A 26424-nucleotide genomic window follows, 5' to 3' on the forward strand; every position below is an offset into this window, starting at 1 on the left:
GAACCAAGAAAATGAAAAAGAAGAATTGAGGCCCAATAACAGGTAAGCAATCAGCTTTCAAACCATCGGAGAAGGCAATGGCACCCCACTCCAGTACTCTTGCCTGGAAAATCCCATGGACAGAGGAGCCTGGTATGCTGCAGTCCATGGGGTCACTAGGAGTCGGACACGACTGAGCAACTTCACTTTCACTTTTCACTTTCATGCATTGGAGAAGGAAATGGCAACCCACTCCAATGTCCTTCCCTGGAGAATCCCAGGGACGGGGGAGCCTGGTGGGCTGCCGTCTTTGGGGTCACACAGAGTCGGACACGACTGAAGCGATGCAGCAGCAATCAGCTTTCTAAGTGAATCAAATAATTCACTAGTGAATTTTAAGACATGTGCTTTAGTCTATAGTAAGGTGAATATTGCCCTTTATGGCATTACTTTTATAACCAAATTAGGTCATTCAGAAAGGCTTGATTTTTCAGGGACACTGAAGCATACATCACTATAAAATCTCCAGAGAAGCCTGACCTGATACTGCATATAATTGAGACACTCCTGCTTCCTTCAGGGAGTAAATCAGTTGATTTTCAACTGTTTTATTCACCTCTAATTTAAGTGTCCTCTTTCTAAACGGTAATTTGACCCAGAACATCTCTGAATTGTCTGAGACATTTAGCAATTCCTCAAGGGGATCTTACACTTATGAGTCGTGATGAATTCAGAAGTTAGAACAAGTTAATGACTTTTGAAAAAAAAAATGTATTTGATGTGGTAGGATTCACTTCCAGGAAATCACTTAGCATAAAACTAAAGGTCAGGAGGATGGAAAGTAGTAACATGATTGCCTCACACCATTTCCTTTAATGTTAAATAAGGAACATTTCTGAGTACTTATCAGAAGAGATGTTTTCATAAACTGACATTAGAAAGGAAGCATAATATTGTTGAAAGAGTCTAGGATAGGAATTGGGAGACCTAGAATCAATTCTGATTTTGATACAAAATTATTGCATAACTCTAATCATGTATTTCTCCTCCTGGGGCCCCAAATTCCTCCTGTACCTGTCCAATAAAAGAGTTGGAGATCAACTTTAAGGTTATTTCTAGTTCTGACAGTGTTATCTAACTTTGTTGTTCATTTGATCTTTCTGTACTTCTCAGATAGAGAGAATTAAGATGCTGACCTGGTTTGAGTATATAGGCTTGAACATATTTGAAGATGACCTAGTAGTGAATTGGACAAAGATGAATCTCAACCAGACTTACATTAGAAGTGAAATTGAGAAGTTTAGGAATACATCACTTGTCCATAAGCCAGTTCTAAGAATCTGGAGTTAAAAGAAACTGAATTTATTAATAAGTAGTATAGTTTGAGGTTCTGTATTACATTTGAATTTCAATTTCAAAGTCTTAAAATAGCAACTATTTGCAAAATCATAGTCCTAGCAGTGACTACTAGGAAATTAATTGAACAAAAAACTGTAAAATTTAAAAAGAATGAATGGAGTGACAAATTGCTTGATTATAATGATTAAAAAATAGGTTGATCATATTTAAATGACAGCCTAGAAAACCAATCTGAAAATTGGAAATATTGTTAACATAAGTTCCTATGCCCGATGCACAGTGAGGCCAAACAAATGGAAAAGTCAGGGTTTGGAGCAGAGAAAGGTTTACTGCAAGGAGAAGAGTAGCTTTTGCCCTAAAAACCTGAATTCCCGGAAGGGTTTAGACAAAGCACTTTTAAAAGCCAGGTGGGGGGCTTGTATCACAGGGGTAACACTATCAGTCCTTAGGCTCAAAGGCCTGGAGCTATGTGTTCAAGCAATTTATATCTTCTGTTTGTTGAGGAGGTTTTTTTTTTTTCCCCTACATATGCAAAACAGCTCAGGAAATATTTGTGCATCAAATACTATTTTTGAGGCAGTTCAGAGAAGTGCTAAAGCAGAGAATATGGGAGAAGGCCTGTTCCAGGAAGGCCCCGTGGGGTCCTGCTTGGTTATATTATCAAGGTTAGTTAAGGCTTTTCTGGCTGACACATTCATTTTTAGATGGGGAAACTGAGGAACCAGAGAGATTTGTCTCAGAGAAAGAGAGCTAAAGAGAAAATGGAAAATATAAGCAACTGACAAATATATTTATATATACACACAAATACAAATATATGTGTATCTTTAAGACCGTGGAACAACCCTCCTTCCAAAAGTCCCCTTTTCCCTGTTTGTAGAACAGCTTAAGCCTCCTAGGTCTTCTCTAAATTCCAATGAGGGATTTAATCAGTAAAGTGAGAAAATGTGGAAACAAAGGAAAATTCAAGCAAGACAAATAATAACTATTAGCCATAAAACAAAGTTAAAGACCTTTAGAGCCTCCTCAAGGTAGTAATCTGAGATAGTGTTCTGCAGTATTCTGAGCAATATCCTTGAGCTGTTTTGCAGTCATTAAAAGCCCTGCCCCACCAGTTGGATGAAGTTAACTATATTCTTACTACCAGTAGGTAGACTCTAGACTACAGACTGGTTGGAACTAGAAGATTGGTGATTTTACTCTGAAACAGCACCTTGTTACCTCACCACCAACCAGTCAGAAGGATGCCTACATGCTCATTACACACCCTTCAACCCTGTCCCTTATTTTGCTTTCAAAAAACCTTTCCTGAAAACCTTTAGGGCAATCAAGTCTTTTGAGCAAGAGTTGCTCATTCTTGCTTGGCCCCATGTTGGATGCTCTGCAGTAAATGCGGTACTTTCCCTTATCACAACCTGTTGTCACTGGATTCTAGACTGGTTTTAGGACAGGCCGACTCAAGTTTGCTTTTATCACCTATATGCTTCCTAGGTGGCGCCAGGGTAAAGAACCGGGCTGTCAATGCAGGAAACATAAAAGAAGACGCAGGTTTGATCCCTGGGTTGGAAAGATTCCCTGGAGGAGGGCATGAAAACCCACTCCAGTATTCTTGCCTGGAGAATCCCATGGACAGAGGAGCCTGGCGGGCTACAGTACATGGGGTAGCAAAGACTTGAACATGACTGAAGTGACTTAATATGCATGCATATAAAGAAAGAGGGGAGGGGGAGAGAAATAACTAATATGCAGGCTTTTAGATCTGAAGAGTTTAAAAGATATAGAAAAAAAAAAACATTTTACTTCAGAAAAAAATCAGAAACTAGCTCTTATTTGAATATTACTTAAGTAGAAATATTTGTCTTCTTGGTTTCAGGTTGAACAAATGCAAACTATGAAATATTAGGTAAATTCTAGAGATGTTGCTACTGCGTTAGCTCTTCTAAAGTTATCTGTGTTTTAGAAGGAAATTTGTGCATTTGTAATTACTTTAAATTACTGATAGATTTAGAAATATTGGACTCAGTGTGCAAGAATTGGACTTTGAATCATACTCTAAAATTATAGAAGGGTTAATTCAGATAAGTTTCACAAATTTGATACTGAGAATTGGTTTGCATTCTGATTGGAACTTAAGAAGATATAAAAATGAGGAAGGACCTCCCCAGAGAAACAGTAGTCTGTGGAAAGACACAGGTTGTTTAAAGAGCTGGATGATTTGAGAGAGGATGTGGAGAGTTGCTGCAGATGGGCTTGGAGATATAAGTTGAGGCAAAAAGAAGAAAGGTTCATTTGCTTGGATGTTTGGATTTTATCTTGTAAGTAACAGAGTGTCAAAGAGGCTTGTAAGCATGGTAAATGAAGATCAAATCTGTTTTTAGGAAGCTAGTTAAGAAGAAACAACAGATAATAAAGGGGAAAGTACGTGAAATTCAATATAGTGTTATTTGGCTGAAGCACAGATGAGAAATTATGATTTCTTTTTTCAAGTAAATCAATGAAAGTAAGACCAGATAAAATAAAAATTCCTGAAATATAATAACTCAGGTTCTGCACTCTTTGCAACAAGTCTCTTTGGATTTGAATATAGAGCTTGAGAAGAGCAAGAAAATTACCGTAAATTTTTTAGTTTGGAAGACCAGTGGATTAGACAACATTATTCAAGACTGAGACAACTTGACTGATGATTCTGAAAAGTCAAATCTGTATGGTTAACATTACCTATTTCCTTTTATCAGTTTTATTTTATTTATCCGTCTTTTATGCCAACCTCTATCTGTAAGGTTGTGGATATTCCTCTGTTCATTGGAAACCTAGAGAGATGGACATGGACCCAGGGACACAAGAAAGAGTTCAGTGAGAATTGTGAGATCAGTAATAAAGTACTAGCTGGCAGTAGGCAGTGACACAGAATAAAGACATTACTTCTATCTGCTCCTGTAATGGGTCTATGTCTCTGCAGTTAAATTGTGAGCTCCTTGAGATCAGGAGCTGGGTGTTATTCATCTTTGAATTTGTGAACCTAGCAGTGTCTTGATCCCTAGTTGACATTCAGAAAATGTTTATTGACTAGAATTGATAGCAAATACATTAACAGAGAAGTTTTTGTACACAAAACTTCAGTAAAATCTGTTAATCTTTCATTTTCTTATAGCCTAATAGAGAGACAAGGTGAGTGAAAACAAATTCAGTTTTGAAAGAATTTGAGCAAAAATAATTCAGAAGAAATGTATTTTCTGAATGGATACATCTTGTGTGAAATGAGAGTTGGTTTAACCAGGTACACCTCTGGGACCTGACCTCCATTTATGAGTCAGAGTTTTAGGGGCAGGGACTTCCCCCTCACTATTTTTTTGTTTCACATGTAATCCTCATACAACTTGTAAACCAGGGCCCAATGTAATAACTTGGTGGATGAGACAAAATCGCATTTCATTTAAACAAATGAAACACAAAAACAAGATTCACTGTCTCTAGCTACTTAGCCAGCTCTTACCTAGGGTGTGTCTCCTTTTGTTGTTCAGTTGCTCGGTTATTTTGACTCTGTTACCTCACAGAATGCAGCACACCAGGCTTCCCTGTACTTCACCATCTCCCAGAGCTTGCTCAAACTCATGTCCATTGAGTCGGTGATGTCATCCAACCATCTCATCCTCTGTCATCCCCTTCTCCTCCTGCCTTCAATCTTTGCCAACATTAGGGTCTTTTTTAATGACTCAGCTCTTCACACCAGGTGCCCAAAGTTTTGGAGTTTCATCTTCATCATCAGTACTTCCAGTGAATATTCAGGACTGATTTCCTTTAGGATTGACTGGTTGGATCTTCTTGCAGTCCAAACAACTCTCAAGAGTCTTCTCCAATGCCGCAGTTCAAAAGCATCAATTTTTCAGTGCTCAGCCTTCTTTATGATCCAATCCCACATCCATACGTGACTACTGGAAAAACCATAGATTTGACTATACACATCTTTGTGGGCAAAGTAATGTCTCTCCTTTTTAATATGCTGTCTAGGTTGGTCATAGCTTTTCTTCCATGGAGCAAGCATCCTTCATGGATGCAGTCATCATGCAGTGCTTTTGGAGCCCCCAAAAATAAAGTCTCTCACTGTTTCCATTATTTCCCCATCTATTAACCATAAAGTAATGGGACTGGATGAAATGATCTTAGTTTTTTGAATGTTGAGTTTTAAGCCAGTTTTTTCACTCTCTTCTTTCACCTTCATCAAAAGATTATTTAGTTCCTCTTTGTTTTTTTCCATAAGGTGGTGATATCTGCATATTTTAGGTTATTGATATTTCTCACAGCAATCTTGATTCCAGCTTGTGCTTCATTCAGCCCGACATTTCACATGGTGTTCTCTCTATATAAGTTAAATAAGCAGGATGACAATACATAGCCTTGATGTACTCCTTTACCAATTTTAAACCAATCCATTGTTCCATGGGGTTCTCAAGGCAAGAATACTGAAGTGGTTTGCCATTCCCTTCTCCAGTGGACCACAAGAAAAGTTATGACCAACCTAGATAGCATATTCAAAAGCAGAGACATTATTTTGCCAACAAAGGTCCGTCTAGTCAAGCCTATGATTTTTCCAGTGGTCATGTATGGATGTGAGAGTTGGACTGTGAAGAAAGCTGAGCGCCGAAGAATTGATGCTTTTGAGCTGTGGTGTTGGAGAAGACTCTTGAGAGTCCCTTGGACTGCAAGGAGATCCAACCAGTCTATCCTAATGCGAAGAGCTGACTCATTGGAAAAGACTCTGATGCTGGGAGGGATTGGGGGCAGGAGGAAAAGGGGACGACAGAGGATGAGATGGCTGGATGGCATCACTGACTTGATGGACGTGAGTCTGAGTGAACTTCAGGAGTTGGTGATAGACAGGGAGGCCTGGCGTGCTACGATTCATGGGGTTGCAAAGAGTCGGACACGACTGAGTGACTGAACTGACTGAACTGAACTGATTGTACCATGTCCAGTTCTAACTGTTACTTCTTGACCTGCATACAAATTTCTTAGGAGGCATGTCAGATGGTCTGGTATTCCCATCTCTTTAAGAATTTTCCATAGCTTGTTGTGATCCACATAGTCAAAGGCTTTAGTGTAGTCAATGAAGCAGAAGTTTTAAGATCTTTTAAGCAGAAGTGTCTCCTTAAATTCTGATGATTCTGTCTCTAATTAACTTTATTTTTCTTCTCTCATTAATTTTAGATAAGCAAACACATACTTATAATTTCTCTTTTAAAGGCAAGCTCCTTACCTCATCATGGTATCTGTAATTTTTATATTAATAAGATTGAATTAGCTCATAGGAAAAATACTCCAAAGAACTTGATGAAGCCAGAATGATTCATTTTTTTGTTTAAATGCAATACCCTCTGATGCTTTTGCTGACTAGTCATTAGCTGAACTTTTCTTCTTTTATATCTTTAAACTGTCTGTAAAGTTTGCTCTGCCCCTCTTTTTTTGAATCGAATAACCACACACCACACACCCCAGTGTGGGTGCCTGTCAATGCTACTTAACGCTGTCAAAGCCCTTCTCTGACTCTAACCACAAACCCTGGACTAGCGAGATATCAGCTGCTGCCCTCCACAGCTGCCCTCTTCTGCCTATGTGTCAGAAGAAAGTTGGAATTCATTCCTTAATTAATATCTTCAATATCTCTAGTCACTTTTGGATTATGTACTTCTCAAAAGTCTTGAAATAACTCACACATTTCACTTGTGATGGCTGCTCATGAAGACAAGCTATCAAATCCCTGCGTTGTGATGAGGTGATTGCTGGGGTGTCCAGGCAAGCAATGGACTCATGCTCCCTTGGGCTGCACAGGACTCAGAAGCATTCTGATTTGAATAAGTTGGGCTGTGAAAATACTAGCTCTGGAGTTCTAAGACTCAGCTCTAATTCTTGAAATAATGAGATTTCTGAGCATGTGTGGGAAAATACAGTAAAGCAGTTTAGACTCCTGAGGTAAATTTCTGTTAGGGGCTGTTTTCACTGGGCTGGGTCTCCTTTTGAAGCTAAAGCAGTTTCAGTCTGAACAAGAAAGGGAACTCCCTCCTTGAATATAACCAAATTTCTTTCTTACATCTCTCAACCCAATAGGTATATGTTTGTTTTGAGTCACTCTTGATTTCCTCTGCATGGAAATAATAACCATTCTACTCAATTTTACAACATCCCCATAATAATTCTTACTAGGTAATATACCACACTCTTAGGAAAAAAAAAAGATTGTGTAAGGTTCAAAAAGTTTTGGAGAGTGATTGTTGTTGAAATATCATGTCAACATTATCAAAATTATTACTGTCATTGTAATGCTCATAGTAGTAGTCATAGCAGTATTATTAATTTTTTACAAAGTGAATGATTTTACAAATCATTTGCAAAGTAAATGATTCCTTTTTGTTAAGGTAAATCTTGGTCAAAGTTTCAAGTTTAAAATTCCGTAAAATTCTGAAGCTACTTCATTTCAAAGCTGATGGTATTTTACTTAGAACACTGTATGATCAGCTTTTTAATGACAAACACTTGGAATTTCTGTAACATCCTCAATTTTTTAGTTTATTCTCTGTAAAGTGTCATTATCATCATTATCCCTTAGAAAATCTTAGTAGTGTATATTTTAGATAAATGTTCACTTAACATTCATGAAAATTTTATTAGGAAAATATTACTATTCTTATTTTACACATGGGGAACTAAGACCAAAGATGGCATGTGACTTGTCCTGATAATAGAGTATCAGTCTGTGGAGGCAGAAATAGGATGTTAAATTTCTAACGAGGGCATTTTGTTTTCTTTAAAAAAAAAATAGAGAATTTCAACTAGAGTAAAATTTGTACACATTAACAAAAATCTAAAGTACAGGTGTATATTTTACATGTGAATTTTATCCCTTTTTTAAAAAATGTATTCATTTGTAATTGGTGGGTAATTGCTTTACAGTGTTGTGTCGGTTTCTGCCATAAAATTGGCCATAGGTACACACATGTCCTCCCTCTTGAATTTCCCTCCCATCTCCTAGCCCTTCCTACCTTTGAGTGCATTAAATAAGAGGAACTTATCCAAGTGAAAATGTTAGCCACTCAGTCATGTCCAACTCTTTGTGACCCCATGGACTGTAGCCCACCAGGTTCCTGTGTTCATGGAATTCTCTAGGCAAGAATATTGGAGTCGGTAGCCATTCATTCTCCAGGGGATCTTCCCAAACTAGAGGTAGAACCCAGGTCTCCTGCATTGCCGGCAGATTCTTTACCATCTGAACCACCAGGGAAGCCCAAGGCAAATAAAAGTGTATGATGAAAAGGTAGATAAATAGCATCCAACGAATAGAACCACTTTCATCTAGTTTACTGTCTAATATCCAAGACCATTTATTACATGGTCACTATACATCTCTGATGCGCTACAACTCTTTACAAAACAAAAGCCTATTTCAACTTTTTTTTTTTTTTAACTGGATATTTTAATTTCAGGACAAGAAACTCTTAGGTAGCAATATAATGTGCCAGGATGAAAGAAAAATAGCAGATTTAAGACTGAAGTAAGAAATAAGAATGCAAAACATGTTTTTTGAAAAATCACAATGTACTCTCGTTGGAATAGGATGTTATACAGCTATTAACTGAAGGTCACAAAGAAAGCTGTCAACAGTGCCAGGACTTCTAATCAGGTTTAGCTCTTCAGACTCAGTATAGCACTCTTTCTATTGTCCTGCTCTGTAGCGTTATCCTCCTGCCCACTGACCTAGTATACAACTGAGACTCCATATTATACTGATCCCATAGCCCCCTGAACTCCAAGAGTTAAATTGATAATACTCTTGTTCACCTCAGGCTGAAATGAGAAAATGAATCCTGCCAGGAGAAATAGTACTGGGACGACAATTCTTTTTGGTCATATAAATCTAGTTTCCACCTTTACTTTTGTGAGAAGGCTTTCAAAAAATACCAGTTATTCACCATACGACACTAGTATACATACATCACCTACTGTAAATGCCAGAGCTCAAAAATAAGATCTTTAAAGAAAGGACTACTTATGATTTTGCAAATAATAAGCTTGTGCTAGTGGACAATGGGAGAAGGCAATGGCACCCCACTCCAGTACTGTTGCCTGGAAAATCCCATGGATGGAGGAGCCTGGTGGGCTGCAGTCCATGGGGTCGCTAAGAGTCAGACACGACTGAGTGACTTCACTTTCACTTTCCACTTTCATGCATTGGAGAAGGAAATGGCAACCCACTCCAGTGTTTTTGCCTGGAGAATCCCATGGACGGAGAAGCCTGGTAGGCTGCAGTCCATGGGGTCGCACAGAGTCGGACATGACTGAAGCAACTTGGCAGGCAGTGGACAATAGTTTCAGTAATTGTATCCGTCATTATATTTACATTTCCATAATTGCAACTGTTTGTATAAGGTTAAAGGTCTCTAGTTTAATGCAGTCATTATAATCAGTCAGTAAATAATAAGTTTGGATTCTGTTGATATGATGGGAAAGCATTATTTTAAAAGAATATCTTTCAAAAGGAGCCCTAATCTCAATCCTTCAACAATTACACCCACTTTTGGCAAGGAACAGGAGTGGTAAAGAGGTGGAATTTACAGGCCTCATCCTTAAATAGCATGCTGCTGCTGCTGCTGCTGCTGCTAACTCGCTTCAGTTGTGTCCAACTCTGTGCGAACCCATAGACAGCAGCCCACTAGGCTCCCCAGTCCCTGGGATTCTCCAGGCGAGAACACTGGAGTGGGTTGCAATTTCCTTCTCCAATGCATGAAAGTGAAAAGTGAAAGTGAAGTTGCTCAGTCATGTGCGACTCTTAGCGACCCCATGGACTGCAGCCTACCAGGCTCCTCTGTCCATGGGATTTTCCAGGCAAGAGTATTGGAGTGGGGTGCCATCACCTTCTCCCAGTAACGTTGAATAAAATGACATAATCTAGAGCCCAGTATATAATAGTATATGATGGTCCAGATGAGTGGTATGACCTGTAGGAGGTTAGAAAGGGAAGAGATTGCTGTTAACCAAAGGGAGAAAGACTGTGAGAACATGTCACACAGTTTTTTTACTTTACTTCTTTAGCAAAAATAAAGTCCATTAATTATAGCAATGGGCTTCCCTGGTGGCTCAGTGGTAGAGAATCCACCTCTCATGTAGGGGACTTTGGTTCAATCCTTGAGCTGGGAAGATCCCATGGAGAAGGAAATGGCAACCCACTCCGTTATTTTTAATATTGTGCCTACAAGAATGAATATTAAAATCTAAGTGTGGATTTGAACTTGGGATCTTACTTCTGGTTTAGTTTCATTTTCTACGAAACTTAAGGTCTTATTAATCATAAACTTAGCAAAACTTTTAGGTATTATTCTTTCCAAAACCTATTTTCTGCTTTTCTCTCAATATTATTTTGTGTTTCCAGAAAAAAATTTATATATATTTCCTTCAGAATACTACATCTCTTACAGAGAATATTTGGGAACCATAAAATACTTGAATTATAGTGTGGGCTCATTGTCATTAATACCTTTATGTCACATCATGATTTTCTCACCTAGAAAAGCAAGAAGCTGACACTTGAAAGCTGGTATTACTTTCCACAGGAGGTTTATTCTTTTCATTGTCCAGCTATTGGTTTGGGGATTTGTTTCTTCTTTTTTTTAATGTTTATTTTTTGGCTGTGTTGGGTCTTCCTTGCATCATGTAATATTTTTAGTTGTAGTGCCTGGACTCGCTAGTTGTGGTGTATAGACTTAGCTGCTCTGCAGCCTGCAGGATCTTGTTCTCCAACCAGGGACTGAATCTCATCCTCTGCATTGTAACGTGTGTGTGTGTGTGTGTGCGCGCGCGCACGTGCACGCACGTGTGCACATGCAAGCACATGCTTTGTCCTGTCTGACTCTTTGCAATCCCAAAGACTGTAGCTCGCCAGGTTTCTCTGTCCGTAGGGATTCTCCATGCGAGAACACTGGAATGGGTTGCCATGCCTTCCTCCAAGGGATCTTCCCAACCCAGAGATCTAATCACTGGACCACCAGGGAAGTCCTGATATGCCTCTCCTTAGTAAGGGGGAACACCTTTAAGAACAATTTGTTATGTCCTCAGCCATGTCCGACTCTTTGAGACCCCATGGACTGTATTCCATCAGGCTTCTCTGTCTATGGGATTCTCCAGGCAAGAACACTTGAATGGGTTGCCATTTCCTTCTCCAGGGGATCTTCGCAACCCACAGATCTAATCCTGCACTGGCAGGCAGATTCTTTACCAGTGCACCACCTGGGAAGCCCTTATCAAGAGCTTACCTCTTACTAATCTGTTCCTTTCAAAAAGAAACCCCATTAATGTATTGAATGGGAGACCTCTTGGCTCACTCAGTTGTTGAAGTTATAGGAGTCATAATGAAGAGATCTCTAATGATTCCAGAAAGATCCTTGGAGAGGTTATTATTTGTATTAATGAGGTTAGTAAGCTTCTTAATTAGACAGTAAGCAGCTTCACTTCCAAAAAGTAAGATTTTCAAAGGCAGAGACTCTCTCTCTATACTCTGCCATCACAGGCATGTGCAACAGAGCCACAAAGCTTTGCACATAGCTCACTGATTGTGTATTTAGTGAATGAGAGGAAGTAGACTAGACAGTGATCAAGAGCACAGAGACTGAAATCAAGGCCCAACACTGTTCTAAATCACTGAGTAATTAAGCGTGTAGAGAAGCTGAGTCAGTGCATCACAGTGGTAAGAGTATGATTTGGGAAACCCAAAAGCAATAATTCAGTCCCATGTCCACCTCTTCTTCACTGAGACAGAGCAATTTACTCACCTCTCTTTGCCTCTATTTCCTCACCTAAAAATTGAGACTAACAATAATATCTATTCAATGGATTTTACTGTAGATTAAATGAATTAATATGATTGTGTTCTTAAAACCAGATCCTAGCAAATAATAAGCATTAGATAGTTATTTATTATTATTATCACTAATTTATTTGACTCCCATCTTCCTCATCTGTAAAATAGATCAATAATACTTTGCCACATAATATTCATTTGTGATTAAAGGAGATTATGTAGGTAGGGCACACAGTACAGTGACAGCATGTAGTGGGGTCACATATTTTATCTATCATTATTATTGTCATTGTATGACACATTGATTTTACTAAAATATGACAGTTTAAAATATGATTGACTGCCTGATGTATTTGAGTGTTCCATCAAATAACATGCAAGTCAATGAGCTGATGGTTCTCTTTCTGTAATTATATCTGTGCTGTAGTCATCAGAATTCCTTCTGGTACTTGTCAATTATCAGTAGAAAAGGAATTTGGAGGATCATTTAGGAGATTAAGTGTTCTTTAATAGCACAACTGGGCAAAAAAAACTAAGCTTACATTAGTCTCAAAATATTGTCCTCACATATGTTGCCTCTCTTTGTGATAAAGAAAAAGAAAAAACAAAGAAAAAGGAAAGGAAAAAAAAAAAGACTCTCCTGGGTGAAACCTCAACAAAGAAAGTTCATTGACCCCACTACTTTGCAGTGGAAATAAGTAAGGAAGTAATCCAGCAGGGAGAAAATGTGTCAGCTTCTTTCACAGGAAATGTTTGGATAAATCCACAGGGAATACTCCATTTCCCTTTCAAAGAGTCTTTTGATGCTAGTTAAAGGTATTCCTAGAAGCAGTCAATTGATGGCTATTACCTTTTTCTCATCAGCCATTAGCAATAGACTTGGTTTATACAGAAAGAAAATGGGACAGGAGGCAAAGACAAAGTAGAGTCTTATGGGCTACGTTCTGATATGAAAGCTGAAGGCTCTTCTAGGCACTGCCTGTCTTAGGCTGAAACTACTAAAATTCAGCTTAATGGAAGGAAACAGGTATTACTAATCTGAGCATTTCATCTAACAGTATCACATTTGTGCATACAAGTAGCAGAACAAGAAGGAAACAGTGTATTTGTTCTGAAAGGATTTTTGCCACTTCACTGGAATGGATACACTTGAGACCAGATAGGACAAAGAAATATAAACCATAGGTTTAAAATGTTCTCATGGATTTTCTTTTTATATGGTTTAAAAAAAAAAGCAAAGACCATTCCATTCGGTCCCAAGACTTCATGGCAAATAGATGGGGAAAGAAATGAAAACAGTGACAGAAATTATTTTCTTGGGCTCCAAAATCACTGTGGATAATGACTGCAGCCAGGAAATTAAAATGCACATGCTCCTTGGAAGAAAAGCTATGACAAACCTACACAATGTATTAAAAAGCAGAAATATCACTTCGCCAACAAAGAGCCATCTAGTCAAAGCTATGGTTTTTCCAGTAGTCATGTAAAGAGGTGAAAGTTGGTCTATAAAGAAAGCTGAGCACCGAAGAATCGATGCTTTCAAACTATCGTGTTGAAGAAGACCCTTGAGAGTTCCTTGGACTGCAAGGAGATCACATCAGTCAATCCTAAAGGAAATCAACCCTGAATATTCATTGGAAGGACTGATGTTGAAGCTGAAGCGCTAATACTTTGCACACCTGATGCGAAGAGCCAACTCATTAAAAAAGGTCCTGTTGCTGGGATAGATTGAGGGCAGGAGGAGAAAAGGAAAACAGAGGATGAGATGGTTGAATGGAAGCCGGGCGTGCTGCAATCCATGGAGTTGCAAATAGTCAAAACTCAGTTAACTAGAAGCTTATATATGTGCAAATATTACATGTGGCTTTTCCAGGTAATAAATTCATACCAGTTCACCGACTAGTAATAGCTTAACAGATGGAAGATTTGTCTGCATAGTTTAAAAAAAAAAGAATTTGACCAAAATGTTGAGTTCCATTTAACATGCTCTGTTTGGCTGAAAAACAAAAACAAAAACAAAACTACTGATTGTTTGGATTAATTTAACTGAGACTGAATTCAATTAGGATTTCCCAGGAGGTGCAGTGGTAAAGAATCTGCACCCCAATACAGAAGACATAAGAAACTTGGGTTCAATCCCTAGATCAAGAAGATCCCCTAGAACAGGAAATGGCAACCCACTCCAGTATTCTTGCCTGGAAAATTCTATGGATAGAGGAATCTGTAGAGCTATAGTCCAAGGGGTCTCAAAGAAACAGATACAACTGAGTGAGCATATATGCACATGAATTCAGTTACTGAATAAAGCATCTAATTCCTCTTTCATTTCATGGTAGAAGCCAAAAGGAAACAAGCTTCTTAAATGAAGGAATCAAATGGTGGTATTTCTCCAGGAATACATACAGGGTTTTTCTTAAGAAGCTGGACACATTCCAATATCAAATGTTCAGATGGAAGAACTGAATAGATTCAATCCCAGAATTGTAATAAATATCACAAGCAGAATGGAAACTTACATTCTTTCCCTAAGGTGACTGTGGGAAATTCAGGCACCAAAATATTAATCTCAAACAGCCACTATAAACCACAGTCAGGGATCCCCATGTATCCCAAGATGACACATTAAAAGAGGAACTGTGTGCCCTTTCTTGGCATCTCTTGGTACTAAATGGTTCAAATGATTATTTGAACATAATCTTGAAATTGAGCCTGGAGATATCAGTGTTTTCTCTCTGCCTCCTAACTTATAACTTAACATCGGTGATGGAAATTTGGTGTAAATAGCACAGGAATATCTACTGTGTCTTATAACAAAGGGACTCGGATGACCAAACATTATTAAAAGCAATGCATTAGCTTTCCCAAACAACATTCTTCCAACAGCCAAGATGTATGCAAACATAGTCAGAGCTATATCTCATGACAGGGTGATAAATACACCCGAGATGAGAGAAATTATCTTTGTAATTCATAAGTTAGTAGCATGCTGAGATTCTTTAGTGTTCTCTTTCTTCCTTAGTTTCTCCATTTAAGGAATCTCAGGGATCAACAATGCTTGAGTGATAAAGACCACCAAACCTAATATCAAGCAGTATTTATCCGTGCAGGGCTGAATCCCAGGGACGGGGAGCCTGGTGGGCTGCTGTCTATGGGGTCGCACAGAGTCGGACACGACTGAAGCGACTTAGCAGCAGCAGCAGCAGGGCTGAGGAGAAACCACCATATTGAATACCTTCAGAAAGGAAAGCAAAGATGTTCTTTCCAGAAGTATAAGAGACAAGAGTGTCACAAAAGAGGAGCAAAGCAATAACATGAAAATGCATATTTCAGATGAAATGAAGCTTCTTAGATAAAATGAAATGAAGAAGATATGAAGACTCTTTTAACCATAATATATCATAAATAAGATCTAAAGGATTATTTAGTTACTGCTAGTTAGTGAGCTTCAGTTCAGTTCAGTTCAGTTACTCAGTTGTGTCCGACTCTTTGTGATCCCATGAACCACAGCACGCCAGGCCTCCCTGTCCATCACCAACTCCCAGAGTCCACCCAAACCCTTGTCCATTGAGTTAGTGATGTCATCCAATCATCTCATCCTCTGTCGTTCTCTTCTCCTCCTGCCCTCAATCTTTCCCAGCATCAGGGTCTTTTCCAATGAGTCAGCTCTTCGCATCAGGTGGCCAAAGTATTGAAGTTTCAGCTTCAACATCAGTCCTTCCAAAGAACACCCAGGACTGATCTCCTTTTGGATGGACAGATTGTATCTCCTTGCAGTCCAAGGGATTCTCAAGAGTCTTCTCCAACACCACAGTTCAAAAGCGTCAATTCTTCAGCACTCAAGCTTTCTTTATAGTCCAACTCTCACATCCACTGGAAAAACCATAGCCTTGACCAGAAGGACCTTTGTGGACAAAGTAATGTCTCTGCTTTTTAATATGCTGTCTAGATTGGTCATAACTTTCCTTCCAAGGAGTAAGCATCTTTTAATTTCATGGCTGCAATCACCAGCCATCTGCAGTGATTTTGGAGCCCAGAAAAATAAAGTCAGCCACTGTTTCCACTGTTTCCCCATCTATTTGCCATGAAGGGATGGGACTGGATGCCATGATCTTAGTTTTCTGAATGCTGAGCTTTAAGCCAACTTTTTCACTCTCCTTTTTCACTTTCAAGAGGCTCTTTAGTTCTTCTTCACTTTCTGCCATAAGGATGGTGTCATCTGCATATCTGAGGTTATTGATATTTCTCCTGGCAATCTTGATTCCAGCTTGTGCTTCCTCCAGCCCAGCATTTCTCATGATGTACTCTACATATAAGTTAAATAAGCAGGGTGACAATACACAGCCTTGACGTACTCCTTTTCTGATTTGGAACCAGTCTGTTGTTTCGTGTCCAGTTCTAACTGTTGCTTCCTGACCTGCATTCAGATTTCTCAAGAGGCAGGTCAGGTGGTCTGGTATTCCCATTTCTTTCAGAATTTTCCACAGTTTATTGTGATCCACACAGTCAAAGGCTTTGGCATAATAAATAAAGCAGCAATAGGTGTTTTTCTGGAACTCTCTTGCTTTTTTGATGATCCAGCAGATATTGGGAATTTGATCTCTGGTTCCTCTGCCTTTTCTAAAACCAACTTGAACATCTAGAAGTTCACATATTGCTGAAGCCTGGCTTGGAGAATTTTGAGCATTACTTTACTAGCATGTGAAATGAATGCAATTGTGTGGTAGTTTGAGCATTCTTTGGCATTGCCTTTCTTTGGGATTGGAATGAAAACTGACCTTTTCCAGTCCTGTGGCCACCGCTGAGTTTTCCAAATTTGCTGGCATATTGAGTGCAGCACTTTCACAGCATCATCTTTCAGGATTTGAAATAGCTCAACTGGAATTCCATCACCTCCATAGCTTTGTTCGTAGTGATGCTTTCTAAGGCCCACTTGACTTCACATTCCAGGATGTCTGGCTCACAGTGAGTGATCACACCATCATGATTATCTGGGTCGTGAAGATCTTTTTTGTACAGTTCTTCTGTGTATTCTTGCCACCTCTTCTTAATATCTTCTACTTCTATTAGGTCCCTACCATTTCTGTCCTTTATTGAGCCCATCTTTGCATGAAATGTTCCCTTGGTATCTCTATTTTTCTTGAAGAGATCTCTAGTCTTTCCCATTCTGCTGTTTTCCTCTATTTCTTTGCATTGATCTCTGAGAAAGGCTTTCTTATCTCTCCTTGCTATTATTTGGAACTCTGCATTCAAATGGGTATATCTTTCGCCCGAGGTCAGGGGCAGCAGCCCAGAGGTGCTACCCCAGGTCCAAGGTAAGGAGCAGTGGCTACACTTTGATGGAACAGCTGTGAAGAGATACCCCACATCCAAGGTTAGTGAGCTTAGTTATTGCTATTTAGAAATATCCTTATGGAATTTTTCTATATGGAATATTTTGAGGGAAGGAATTATTTACATAGCCATGTTTGAATTCTCACAACAGACCTGGTACATGGTTAATGTTCAGCAGATATTTTGGATTAAATAATGTTGCTCATCTTGGTGTTCTATCCTTTAATACAGTATCTGACCATAATAAGTACTCAGCTACCTAGTTTTTTGTGAATAAGTTATGACAACATAAACAACCATTGCCTTTCAATGCCATGTGCACCTAGTGTACATTCTCTCTCATATATTATCACTGGCCTTGGGTACAAGTGAGACAAAATGAATTCCAGAGATAGAATAGAGCCTCCTTGATTGTCAAAATCTGTGCATGCTTTGTTCCTGAGACATAACTGTTTCAGTCTTACCCTTTCCAGTCATCGAAATACAACAGAACTGTATCAGAAGAAAGCCTCTACCATTTAAGGTGGGAAAAAAGCAGCGAATAATGGAGTCTAGACCTAGCATTCCATCTTATACAGCTTGGGTTAGAGAAATGCAAGACAATAAATGAAGACCAAGTGTCTACAGATACTCTGCTGCTGCTACTAAGTCGCTTCAGTCGTGTCCAACTCTGTGCGACCCCACAGATGGCAGCCCACCAGGCTGCCCCGTCCCTGGGATTCTCCAGGCAAGAACACTGGAGTGGGCTGCCATTTCCTTCTCCAATGCATGAGAGTGAAAAGGGAAAGTGAAATCGCTCAGTCGTGTCCGACTCTTTGTGACCCCATGGACTGCAGCCCACCAGGATCCTCCATCCATGGGATTTGCCAAGCAAGAGTACTGGAGCTCCTAACATAAGAGTGTTCAAATAAAGATATGAGTTCTTTGAAAAGTTCCATCTTTACAGATTTTTATTGACTATTTCTCTTCCTTTCTCCTCCTCAGCAGTTCATCTATAGTTCACTAAAAGCCAAAACATCAGAAGATTTAGATCTTGTGTTCTTTGTATCAAATAGGTAAGGTACATTCACTGGAGCTGTTTTTAGATATTTTAAATTGTATTACAGTTCTTGCCTATATGTCATATATTCTTGTGTGAATCAAATTAATTTTTTCAAAACATATTTGCAGCATATTTGTATATCTCAAGCATCATGCTATGAAAAACTATAATTGAGATATTTTTTGCGTTGTTTAATGTCTTATAATATAATTAACAGTGTATGTGAAAGCCTTTTGAAAACACTAAAATGTTTGTAAGGAATTATTATCAATAAAAGTGTTTAAGGAATACTTACGATATACATGTTAACCTTTGAGGTTAATGACATAACAACTCTTTGTGTTTTCCAGCAGCTTGTCCTTTAAACAAGTTTTTGTAACTAAAAACATCTGCAGAACAAGACCAATTGCTTATTGATATTCATGTGGCATGACTTTCTTAAGTCCTTATAAATTTGCTTAGTCCTAGTTTCAATAATGAGGTTTCAACAAATGCTATAATTAGTAACTATCACTAGTAGTCAACATCTAGATATTTTTGGTTTTATGAAATACTAAAATCAATATCAATAAACTCTTATGCAGATGACACCACCTTTATGGCAGAAAGTGAAGAAGAACTAAAGAGCCTCTTGATGAAAGTAAAAGAGGAAAGTGAAAAAGTTAGCTTAGAGCTCAACATTCAGAAAACTAAGATCATGGCATCCGGTCCCATCACTTCACGGGAAATAGATTCGGAAACAGTGGAAACAGTGGCTGACTTTATTTTTCTAGGCTCCAAAATCACTGCAGATGGTGATTGCAGCCATGAAATTAAAAGATGCTTACTCCTTGGAAGGAATGTTATGACCAACCTAGACAGCATATTAAAAAACAGAGACATTACTTTGTCCACAAAGGTCCTTCTAGTAAGGCTATGGTTTTTCCAGTGGTCATGAATGGATGTGAGAGTTGGACTATAAAGAAAGCTGAACACAGAAGAATTGATGCTTTTGAACTGTGATGTTGGAGAAGACTCTTGAGAGTCCCTTGGACTGCAAGGAGATCCAACCAGTCCATCCTAAAGGAGATCAGTCCTGGGTGTTCATTGGAAGGACTGATGTTGAAGCTGAAACTTCAATACTTTGGCCACGTAACGCGAAGAGCTGACTCATTTGCAAAGACCCTGATTCTGGGAAAGATTGAAGGGCAGGAGGAGAAGGGGACAACAGAGGATGAGATGGTTGGACAGCATCACCGACTCAATGGACAAGGGTTTGGGTGGATTCTGGGAGTTGGTGATGGACAGGGAGGCCCGGCATGCTGCAGTTCACGGGGTCAGAAAGAGCCGGAGACAACTGAGAGACTGAACTGAACTGAAAATCAGTATTATTGTTTTTATAGTTTTTCAAAGAACTCTCTGGAGTCATAGTTCAAATGTGATGCATCTGGATCCATTAGTGACTTCCTTTGAGCACAGCTTCTCATGGTGGTTTTGTAAGAAGTAAGAAGTCTTTAACAGATTATAATTATTATAATAATAATAATAGATTATTATTATAATCATTAATAGATTGTAGTAGATTATAATCTGACTGCCCATAAAACTGTCAATCACTGTAAAGTAAAACCTAAACATTCTTCACCAGTGTCTTCATTCAGATTGAAGTGTCTATATCACAGATAAGATAATAGGACAATCAATAATTTTCTTTCCAGTCATTAATTTAATATTAGTTTGTGGCCCATCTTGGAGTCTGTCCCTACACACAGTTACTGGCAATTGCATGCTTAGAAAGTACATATTCTTCTCAGTTTGGAGGATGTTTCATTTTCAAGTCCTTCACAGTAACTACTACTTGATCATACAATGGACATTTAATGACCATGTTTTCTTTTTCTGTTCTTCACTTCTTATGGTAATTTTAGACCTCTGCTTCTCTCAGAGTAACTGGTATTTACTCAGGAAACAGTTTTTAATTTCATTGTTGGATTGAAAGCAGAACAAAAAAAAAATGAAAGAAAATCTGAGCCCACTCAAGGAATTTCATCTTATCAAAAATAAAAATACAAAAAATACATGTTTTAAGTGTTACTTTAAATTTCTGAAGAAATTTATGGTGATTTCTGTCAATGTTTAAAAATCAATGTAAACCTAAATTTTAGAATGGTGGGTCATAGAAAATTAAGCAAGAAAGACCTATACAAATTGTTCCAGTTCAATCCGTGTACCTCAGAAACAGCTAACATTCATTCTTTTTCTGTCTGACATGACCAAGGTGACTCATCAGCTTGGTTCAGAGCCCAGGAATCCTGATACTGTCTAAATTCACTTCATTGTCTCATATCAACAGGGTTCTTAACACCTAATTTTGTGAATTCGTAAGAACACATTCTCATCTGATAGTGAAAGTTAAAATCACTTAGTCATGTCTGATTCTTCATGACCCATAGTCCATGGACTTCTCCAGGCCAGAATACTGGAGTGAGTAGCCTTTTCCTTCTCCAGGGGATCTTCCCAAACCAGGAATTGAACTAGAGTCTCCCGCATTGCAGGCGGATTCTTTACCAACTGAGCCATCAGGGAAGCCCTCTCATCTGATAATGTGCTTCTAAATGTTGTGGCAGGCATTAAATGCAAATACACACAATGAAAGAAATGAATTTTCATTCTCCAGGTTATTTTTCTATTTACCTAAAGTATTACACGTAGAAAATCTAAAACATTTCAAGTGTAAAGGGATTACCTGACATGTGGGAGTATAGACTTTACCAGACCTCTTGAGGAAATGATTCAAGCTGAGTACTGAGGGATGATTCTGAGGGAGCCACGATTGATGTTAATCGGAAGAATATTCCAGGCAGAGAGAAGAGGATAAATAAAATACCTAAAATAGAAACTATCTTGAAACTTTCAATGATTTGAATTAAAACCATTATGGCTGAAGTATAATGAGTAAAATGAAAGCAAAGGTTGGAAAAACAGGTGGAAATCACCCTATGCCCACCCAGCGGACCATGTTAAGTATTCATATTCTACTTTCTGTTGTTACGGAAAATCTTTACAACATTTAAGCAGGAAAGGGCATAATACATTAAAAAATATTCTTCTAGGTTCTATATGTATGATATTCAAAAAGTAGACAAGAAGAATGTGAAGTCATCAGGTAGAAAGCTTAAGCTATGTCAACCTAAGAGTACATGAGTGTTTGAAGGATATGAAGATAGCAAGGAGTTGGAAAGAAATGCACAAACCTGAATTTTAGTTTAGAGACAGAATAGACTTGGAATGCACTTCTCTTGTTAAAGGATTGGAAATGTCTCATTAAAGTTACGTATTTAAGTAATAATATTTCTAACACTGAAGTGCCTTATATTTTGATACTTTCTTCATCCATCTATATAGGAAATTGAGAGATTTTCATAAAGCATCAAAGAAACTATTTTCTGAGCTACAAGTCTCTAGTCAGTATGAATTAAATAAGCTTCCTTTGTGTTCAAATCTTGACTTATTCACTCAATATTTATGAGAACATAGATAACTCATATAACCACATAAACCTCACTTCCACGAGAATAAGATTAACTGTCTACACTCATATAAGCCCATCTTAGTTTTCTGCAAGGTAATGAAGGCACTCCAATTAGAAAAAAAAAAAAAATTGATCACATCTCCCAGAAGACTTAAAATGTACCAAAAAGATGTTTTAATGCACTAAAATTAAACAGAGAATGACAATATTAAAGTATCTTTTTTCCCCCCAATTTGACCAGAACAAGGAAAAAAAAACTGATAACATGTCAAAAGTCCTGGCAGACTCACAGATAATAAGATCCACACAAGCTCTCAGAGAGTCCAGTCCACTTTAGAGTCCCTACTTTTAATATGAACAGGCAACAGTCAGGGGTGAAAGATAGTAAATCCTAATTGAAAAATATAAGAACTCAGAATAGAAAAATAAAAATCTTACAAGCTTCTAGAGAGGAGAAAAATATAACTATATATTGTGCTTATGACTGGTATTCAGAATGACAGGACTTCTCAACAAACAATACTGGCAGCAAGAAAAAATTATCGATGCCTTCAAAAGTCCTAGTTCAATAATACAAAATCTAAAATTTTAACCTGAATTGAAAATTAAATCTGAAGATGAGATAAAAATATGGTTCCCATAAATTTTGACAAACTGAAAATTAAATCTGAAGATGAGATAAAAATATTTTAGTTCACAAAATTTTGTTAGCTAAATGGAAAATTAATTGAATTGAAATTTTAATCTGAAGATATATTAGTTTGCAAAAAATTTTCATGAATCATTCTCAGAAAGCTTCTGATTTTTGTCTTCTACTTCAATACAGGATTCAAATGATCCAATGCAGGAGACAGGTAAGGACAATCCCAGGATGACAACTGTACAGGAGACATAAGAGTAACCAGTCCAAATCTAAGCCAGAAACTGGCACGCTAATGGCTGTCATCACAAAGCTTCCTTCTGCTCTGGTGAACCTGGTTCAGGCTCATGTGCTGATGAAGTTCCCACTTTCATTTCCTGTCTCTGTTGTCAACTGTCAATTCACCCCACTATACTGAAACTTTCTGAGAACTGGAGTTGGCTATGGTGAGCGTAGAATTATAGGGGAAAAAAAAAAATAATCAAGTTGTCTTACAACCACCACCCCTGACCACATCCAGTATCTGTTTTATTTTACAGACTTAACAAGTGCCAAATTGTGTAACTGTTTATATTTCCCAAGGTTCATTCACTGCCTTTACCACCAAATCCCCCTAAAGAAAATTTTTTCATCTCAAAAGGACTCTGAAAACCAAGCTATGATCCAAATTCCAACTAAATTATGTTCAGCTATGATTCTTGTTCTTACGACAATATGGCTTTTCTTACAGAGTTACCTGTGCTTCCTAATCAATTTTATATGTATCAGACTTCATATTTATTAAAAAATATTAAAATTAGGAAAATTCATTTAGAAAAAGATATGAGGTATGAAGTATTTAGCATAATGACATATATAGTAAACTCTCAATAAATCACAAATACACTTGTTATGATTTTATGTAGTTCTTTCATTCCTTGGTAATAGTTATAATTTTGAAACACAGTTTGGATTAAAAATCTTTTGAATAGCCATATAATGACTTGATTATGTAGTACATGTGCCTAAAATGCCCTCTCCCTACCACCAAGAAACACTAGCAAATTCAAAATCTTTGATATATTAATAATTAAAACCCAGAATTCTATTATTTTCCACAAATAAGTTATATATTCATTTGAATAAAAATATCTGATGAATGACCTTTATAAACATTTTAGTCCATATTCAAATAATTATGTTCGTAGCACATAAGCAACTATAAAGTAGACAGAAGACATAATGGGGGAAAAATAACTGCTCCAAAAATCAAGAGAACTTAAATCAAGTTCTGATTCTGTCATTACCTAATTCATCAAGCTTGGTAGGGTCAGTTCCCTTAAGGCAGCAAATTTCTTTCCTGCAACATGAGAGCATTGGACACTGTGCTGGTTTGTGCTTTGTCAACTTGACTAAGATCACAACAAACTGTAGAAAACTCTTAAAGAGATGGGAATAGCAGACCACCTCACCTGCCTCCTGAGAAATCTGTATGCAAGTCAAGAAGCAACAGTTAGAACTGGACATGGAACAACAGACTGGTTCCAAATAGGGAAAGGAGTATGTCAAGATTGTATATTGTCACCCTGCTTATTTAACTTATATGCAGAGTATATCATGCAAAATGCCAAGCTGGATGAAGCACAACCTGGGATCAAGATTGCTGGGAGAAATATCAATAACCTTAGATATGCAGATGATACCACCCTTATGGCGGAAAGCAAGAAGAAATAAAGAGCCTCTTGATGAAAGTGAAAGAGGAGAGTGAAAAAGTTGGCTTAAAGCTCAACATTCAGAAAACTAGGATCATGGCATCACTTCATGGTGAATAGACGGGGAAACAATAGAAAGAGTGAGAGACTTTATTTGGGGAGGGGCTCCAAAATCACTACAGATGGTGACTGCAGCCATGAAATTAAAAGATGCTTGCTCCTTGGAAGAAAAGCTATGACAAACCTAGACAGCATATTAAAAAGCAGAGACATTATTTTTTCAGCAAAGATCTAGTCAAAGCTTTGGTTTTTCCAGTGGTCATGTATGGATGTGAGAGTTGGACTATAAAGAAACCTGAGTACTGAGGAATTGATGCTTTTGAACTGTGGTGTTGGAAAAGACTCTTGAGAGTCCCTTGGACTGCAAGAAGATCCAACCAGTTAATCCTAAAGGAAATCAGTCCTGAATATTCATTGGAAGGACTGATATTGAAGCTGAAACTCCAATACTTTGGCCACCCAATGCGAAGAACTGACTCATTGGAAAAGCCCCTGATGCTGGGAAAGATTGAAGACAGGAGGAGAAGGGGACAACAGAGGATGTCATCACTGACTTGATGCACATGAGTTTGAGCAAGCTTCAGGTGATGGACAGGGAAGCCTGGCCTGTTGCAGTCCATGGGGTGGCAAAGAGTCGGTCACGACTGAGCAACTGAACTGACTGAACTTGACTAAGGCTGGGGAATAAATTTCCCAGAATTCCTTTCTTTGTTATGATTTTAGACTAGAATTACTAAAAGAGCAACTTGCCTGAGATTTGGAAGATCAGAGGAAATCAGGCCATTACTTTTGGGAGACTATCCTAGTCTGGCTTGGTGTTGAGCAGATGCGTGTTGTCTGGTAGACCTCAGCTTATGTGCATTTCCCTCTACTCTGTTTACAGTTCACCTTCCGCACTGCCAGGCCCCCCAGCAGGGACTTGGCTGCAGAATCACAAAGGTGATCCTACACAGAAGCAGAGCTTCCTGAGAGGCAGCTAATGCACTCAACTCCCCTCCTGCTTCACCCTTTGTGGTCCCTGGTCACAGCCTGAACAGGCTATTATCCTGGATTCCCTTGAAAGCTTCTATTTGTTCACTCACATCAGTGATTAAGGTGGACTGGTTAGTGACCTTTTCTCAGATCTTCCAACTCCACAGGAGACTGTCACTTCTTCAGTTCCTCCCATATTCTAATTCCTGTAATAAACCCTTTATTCACATTATACATATAGTGGCTCTCTTTCCCTGATTTATGAAATGTGATGATGCGCTCTAAAGCCTCCTCCAAATCTGATATTCTAGGTTTCTCAGAGTCCATTTAGTACAATATCATATGATGTATGCATAGCTCAAGACACAGCAGGAACAGGTTCAAGTCCATTCAACTATTTCTAGCAGGCAACAGGGAAGTTAAGCCATATTGTGAGTTTTCACGTGACTTCCCAGAACACCACAAATATTGAGTTCTCCAATTTCAAATATATAACCAATAAACGGATTTACAGTGACTGCATATGGATTAAGTAGACACTCAGGCTCACCTGCGTAATGGTATATATTTAGAGCACAAGTGCTTAAATAGGAAATTAAATAAGAAATAACAAATACTTCTATTCATGCTTCTTAAGTATACAAAGATAAAATGGAGACTAAAGATTTGTTCAAGGGCCAAGGCCATGGCTGAGCCCTCACCCCAACTCCCTCCCATTAGCCCTTGATGGTTGCAAAAGCATGTACCTAAAGGCGAACAATATCTCAGAAACTTTTCCAAGACAATAAATCAAGAAAGCTGGTTTGTTCACATTTTTTTCTTTTCTTTCCTTTCTTGAGGTGAACCTCCCACAGAGAGTTATACCATGCAAAGGATTCAACAAAATGAATGAAAATATATTTATATCACTCATGGATTACTTTTCTGTGGCACAGTTTCAGTCAACAGCCTTGAAGGAAAAAAAAAATGTGTGTGTGTCTCTGTGTTGTATGGTTC

General features: G+C 38.2%; 2 protein-coding genes across 2 annotated transcripts in view; one reads left to right on the top strand and one right to left on the bottom strand.

Annotated features, from left to right (window-relative positions):
• GMNC (geminin coiled-coil domain containing) overlaps positions 1-22702 on the top strand; it is a 137571-nt gene extending 114869 nt beyond the window's left edge. The window contains exons 5-6 of the transcript XR_009495077.1: positions 18497-18567; positions 19139-22702. The gene's annotated coding sequence lies outside the window, so the exon portion shown is untranslated. The remainder of the gene's footprint in view (positions 1-18496; positions 18568-19138) is intronic.
• Positions 1-26424, bottom strand: part of IL1RAP (interleukin 1 receptor accessory protein) — a 244081-nt gene that overhangs the window by 10701 nt on the left and 206956 nt on the right. The gene's annotated exons all lie outside the window — the stretch shown is intronic.

The sequence above is a fragment of the Bos taurus genome, chromosome 1, assembly GCF_002263795.3.
Source record: "Bos taurus isolate L1 Dominette 01449 registration number 42190680 breed Hereford chromosome 1, ARS-UCD2.0, whole genome shotgun sequence".
In the NCBI taxonomy this organism is placed as follows: Eukaryota; Metazoa; Chordata; class Mammalia; order Artiodactyla; family Bovidae; genus Bos; species Bos taurus.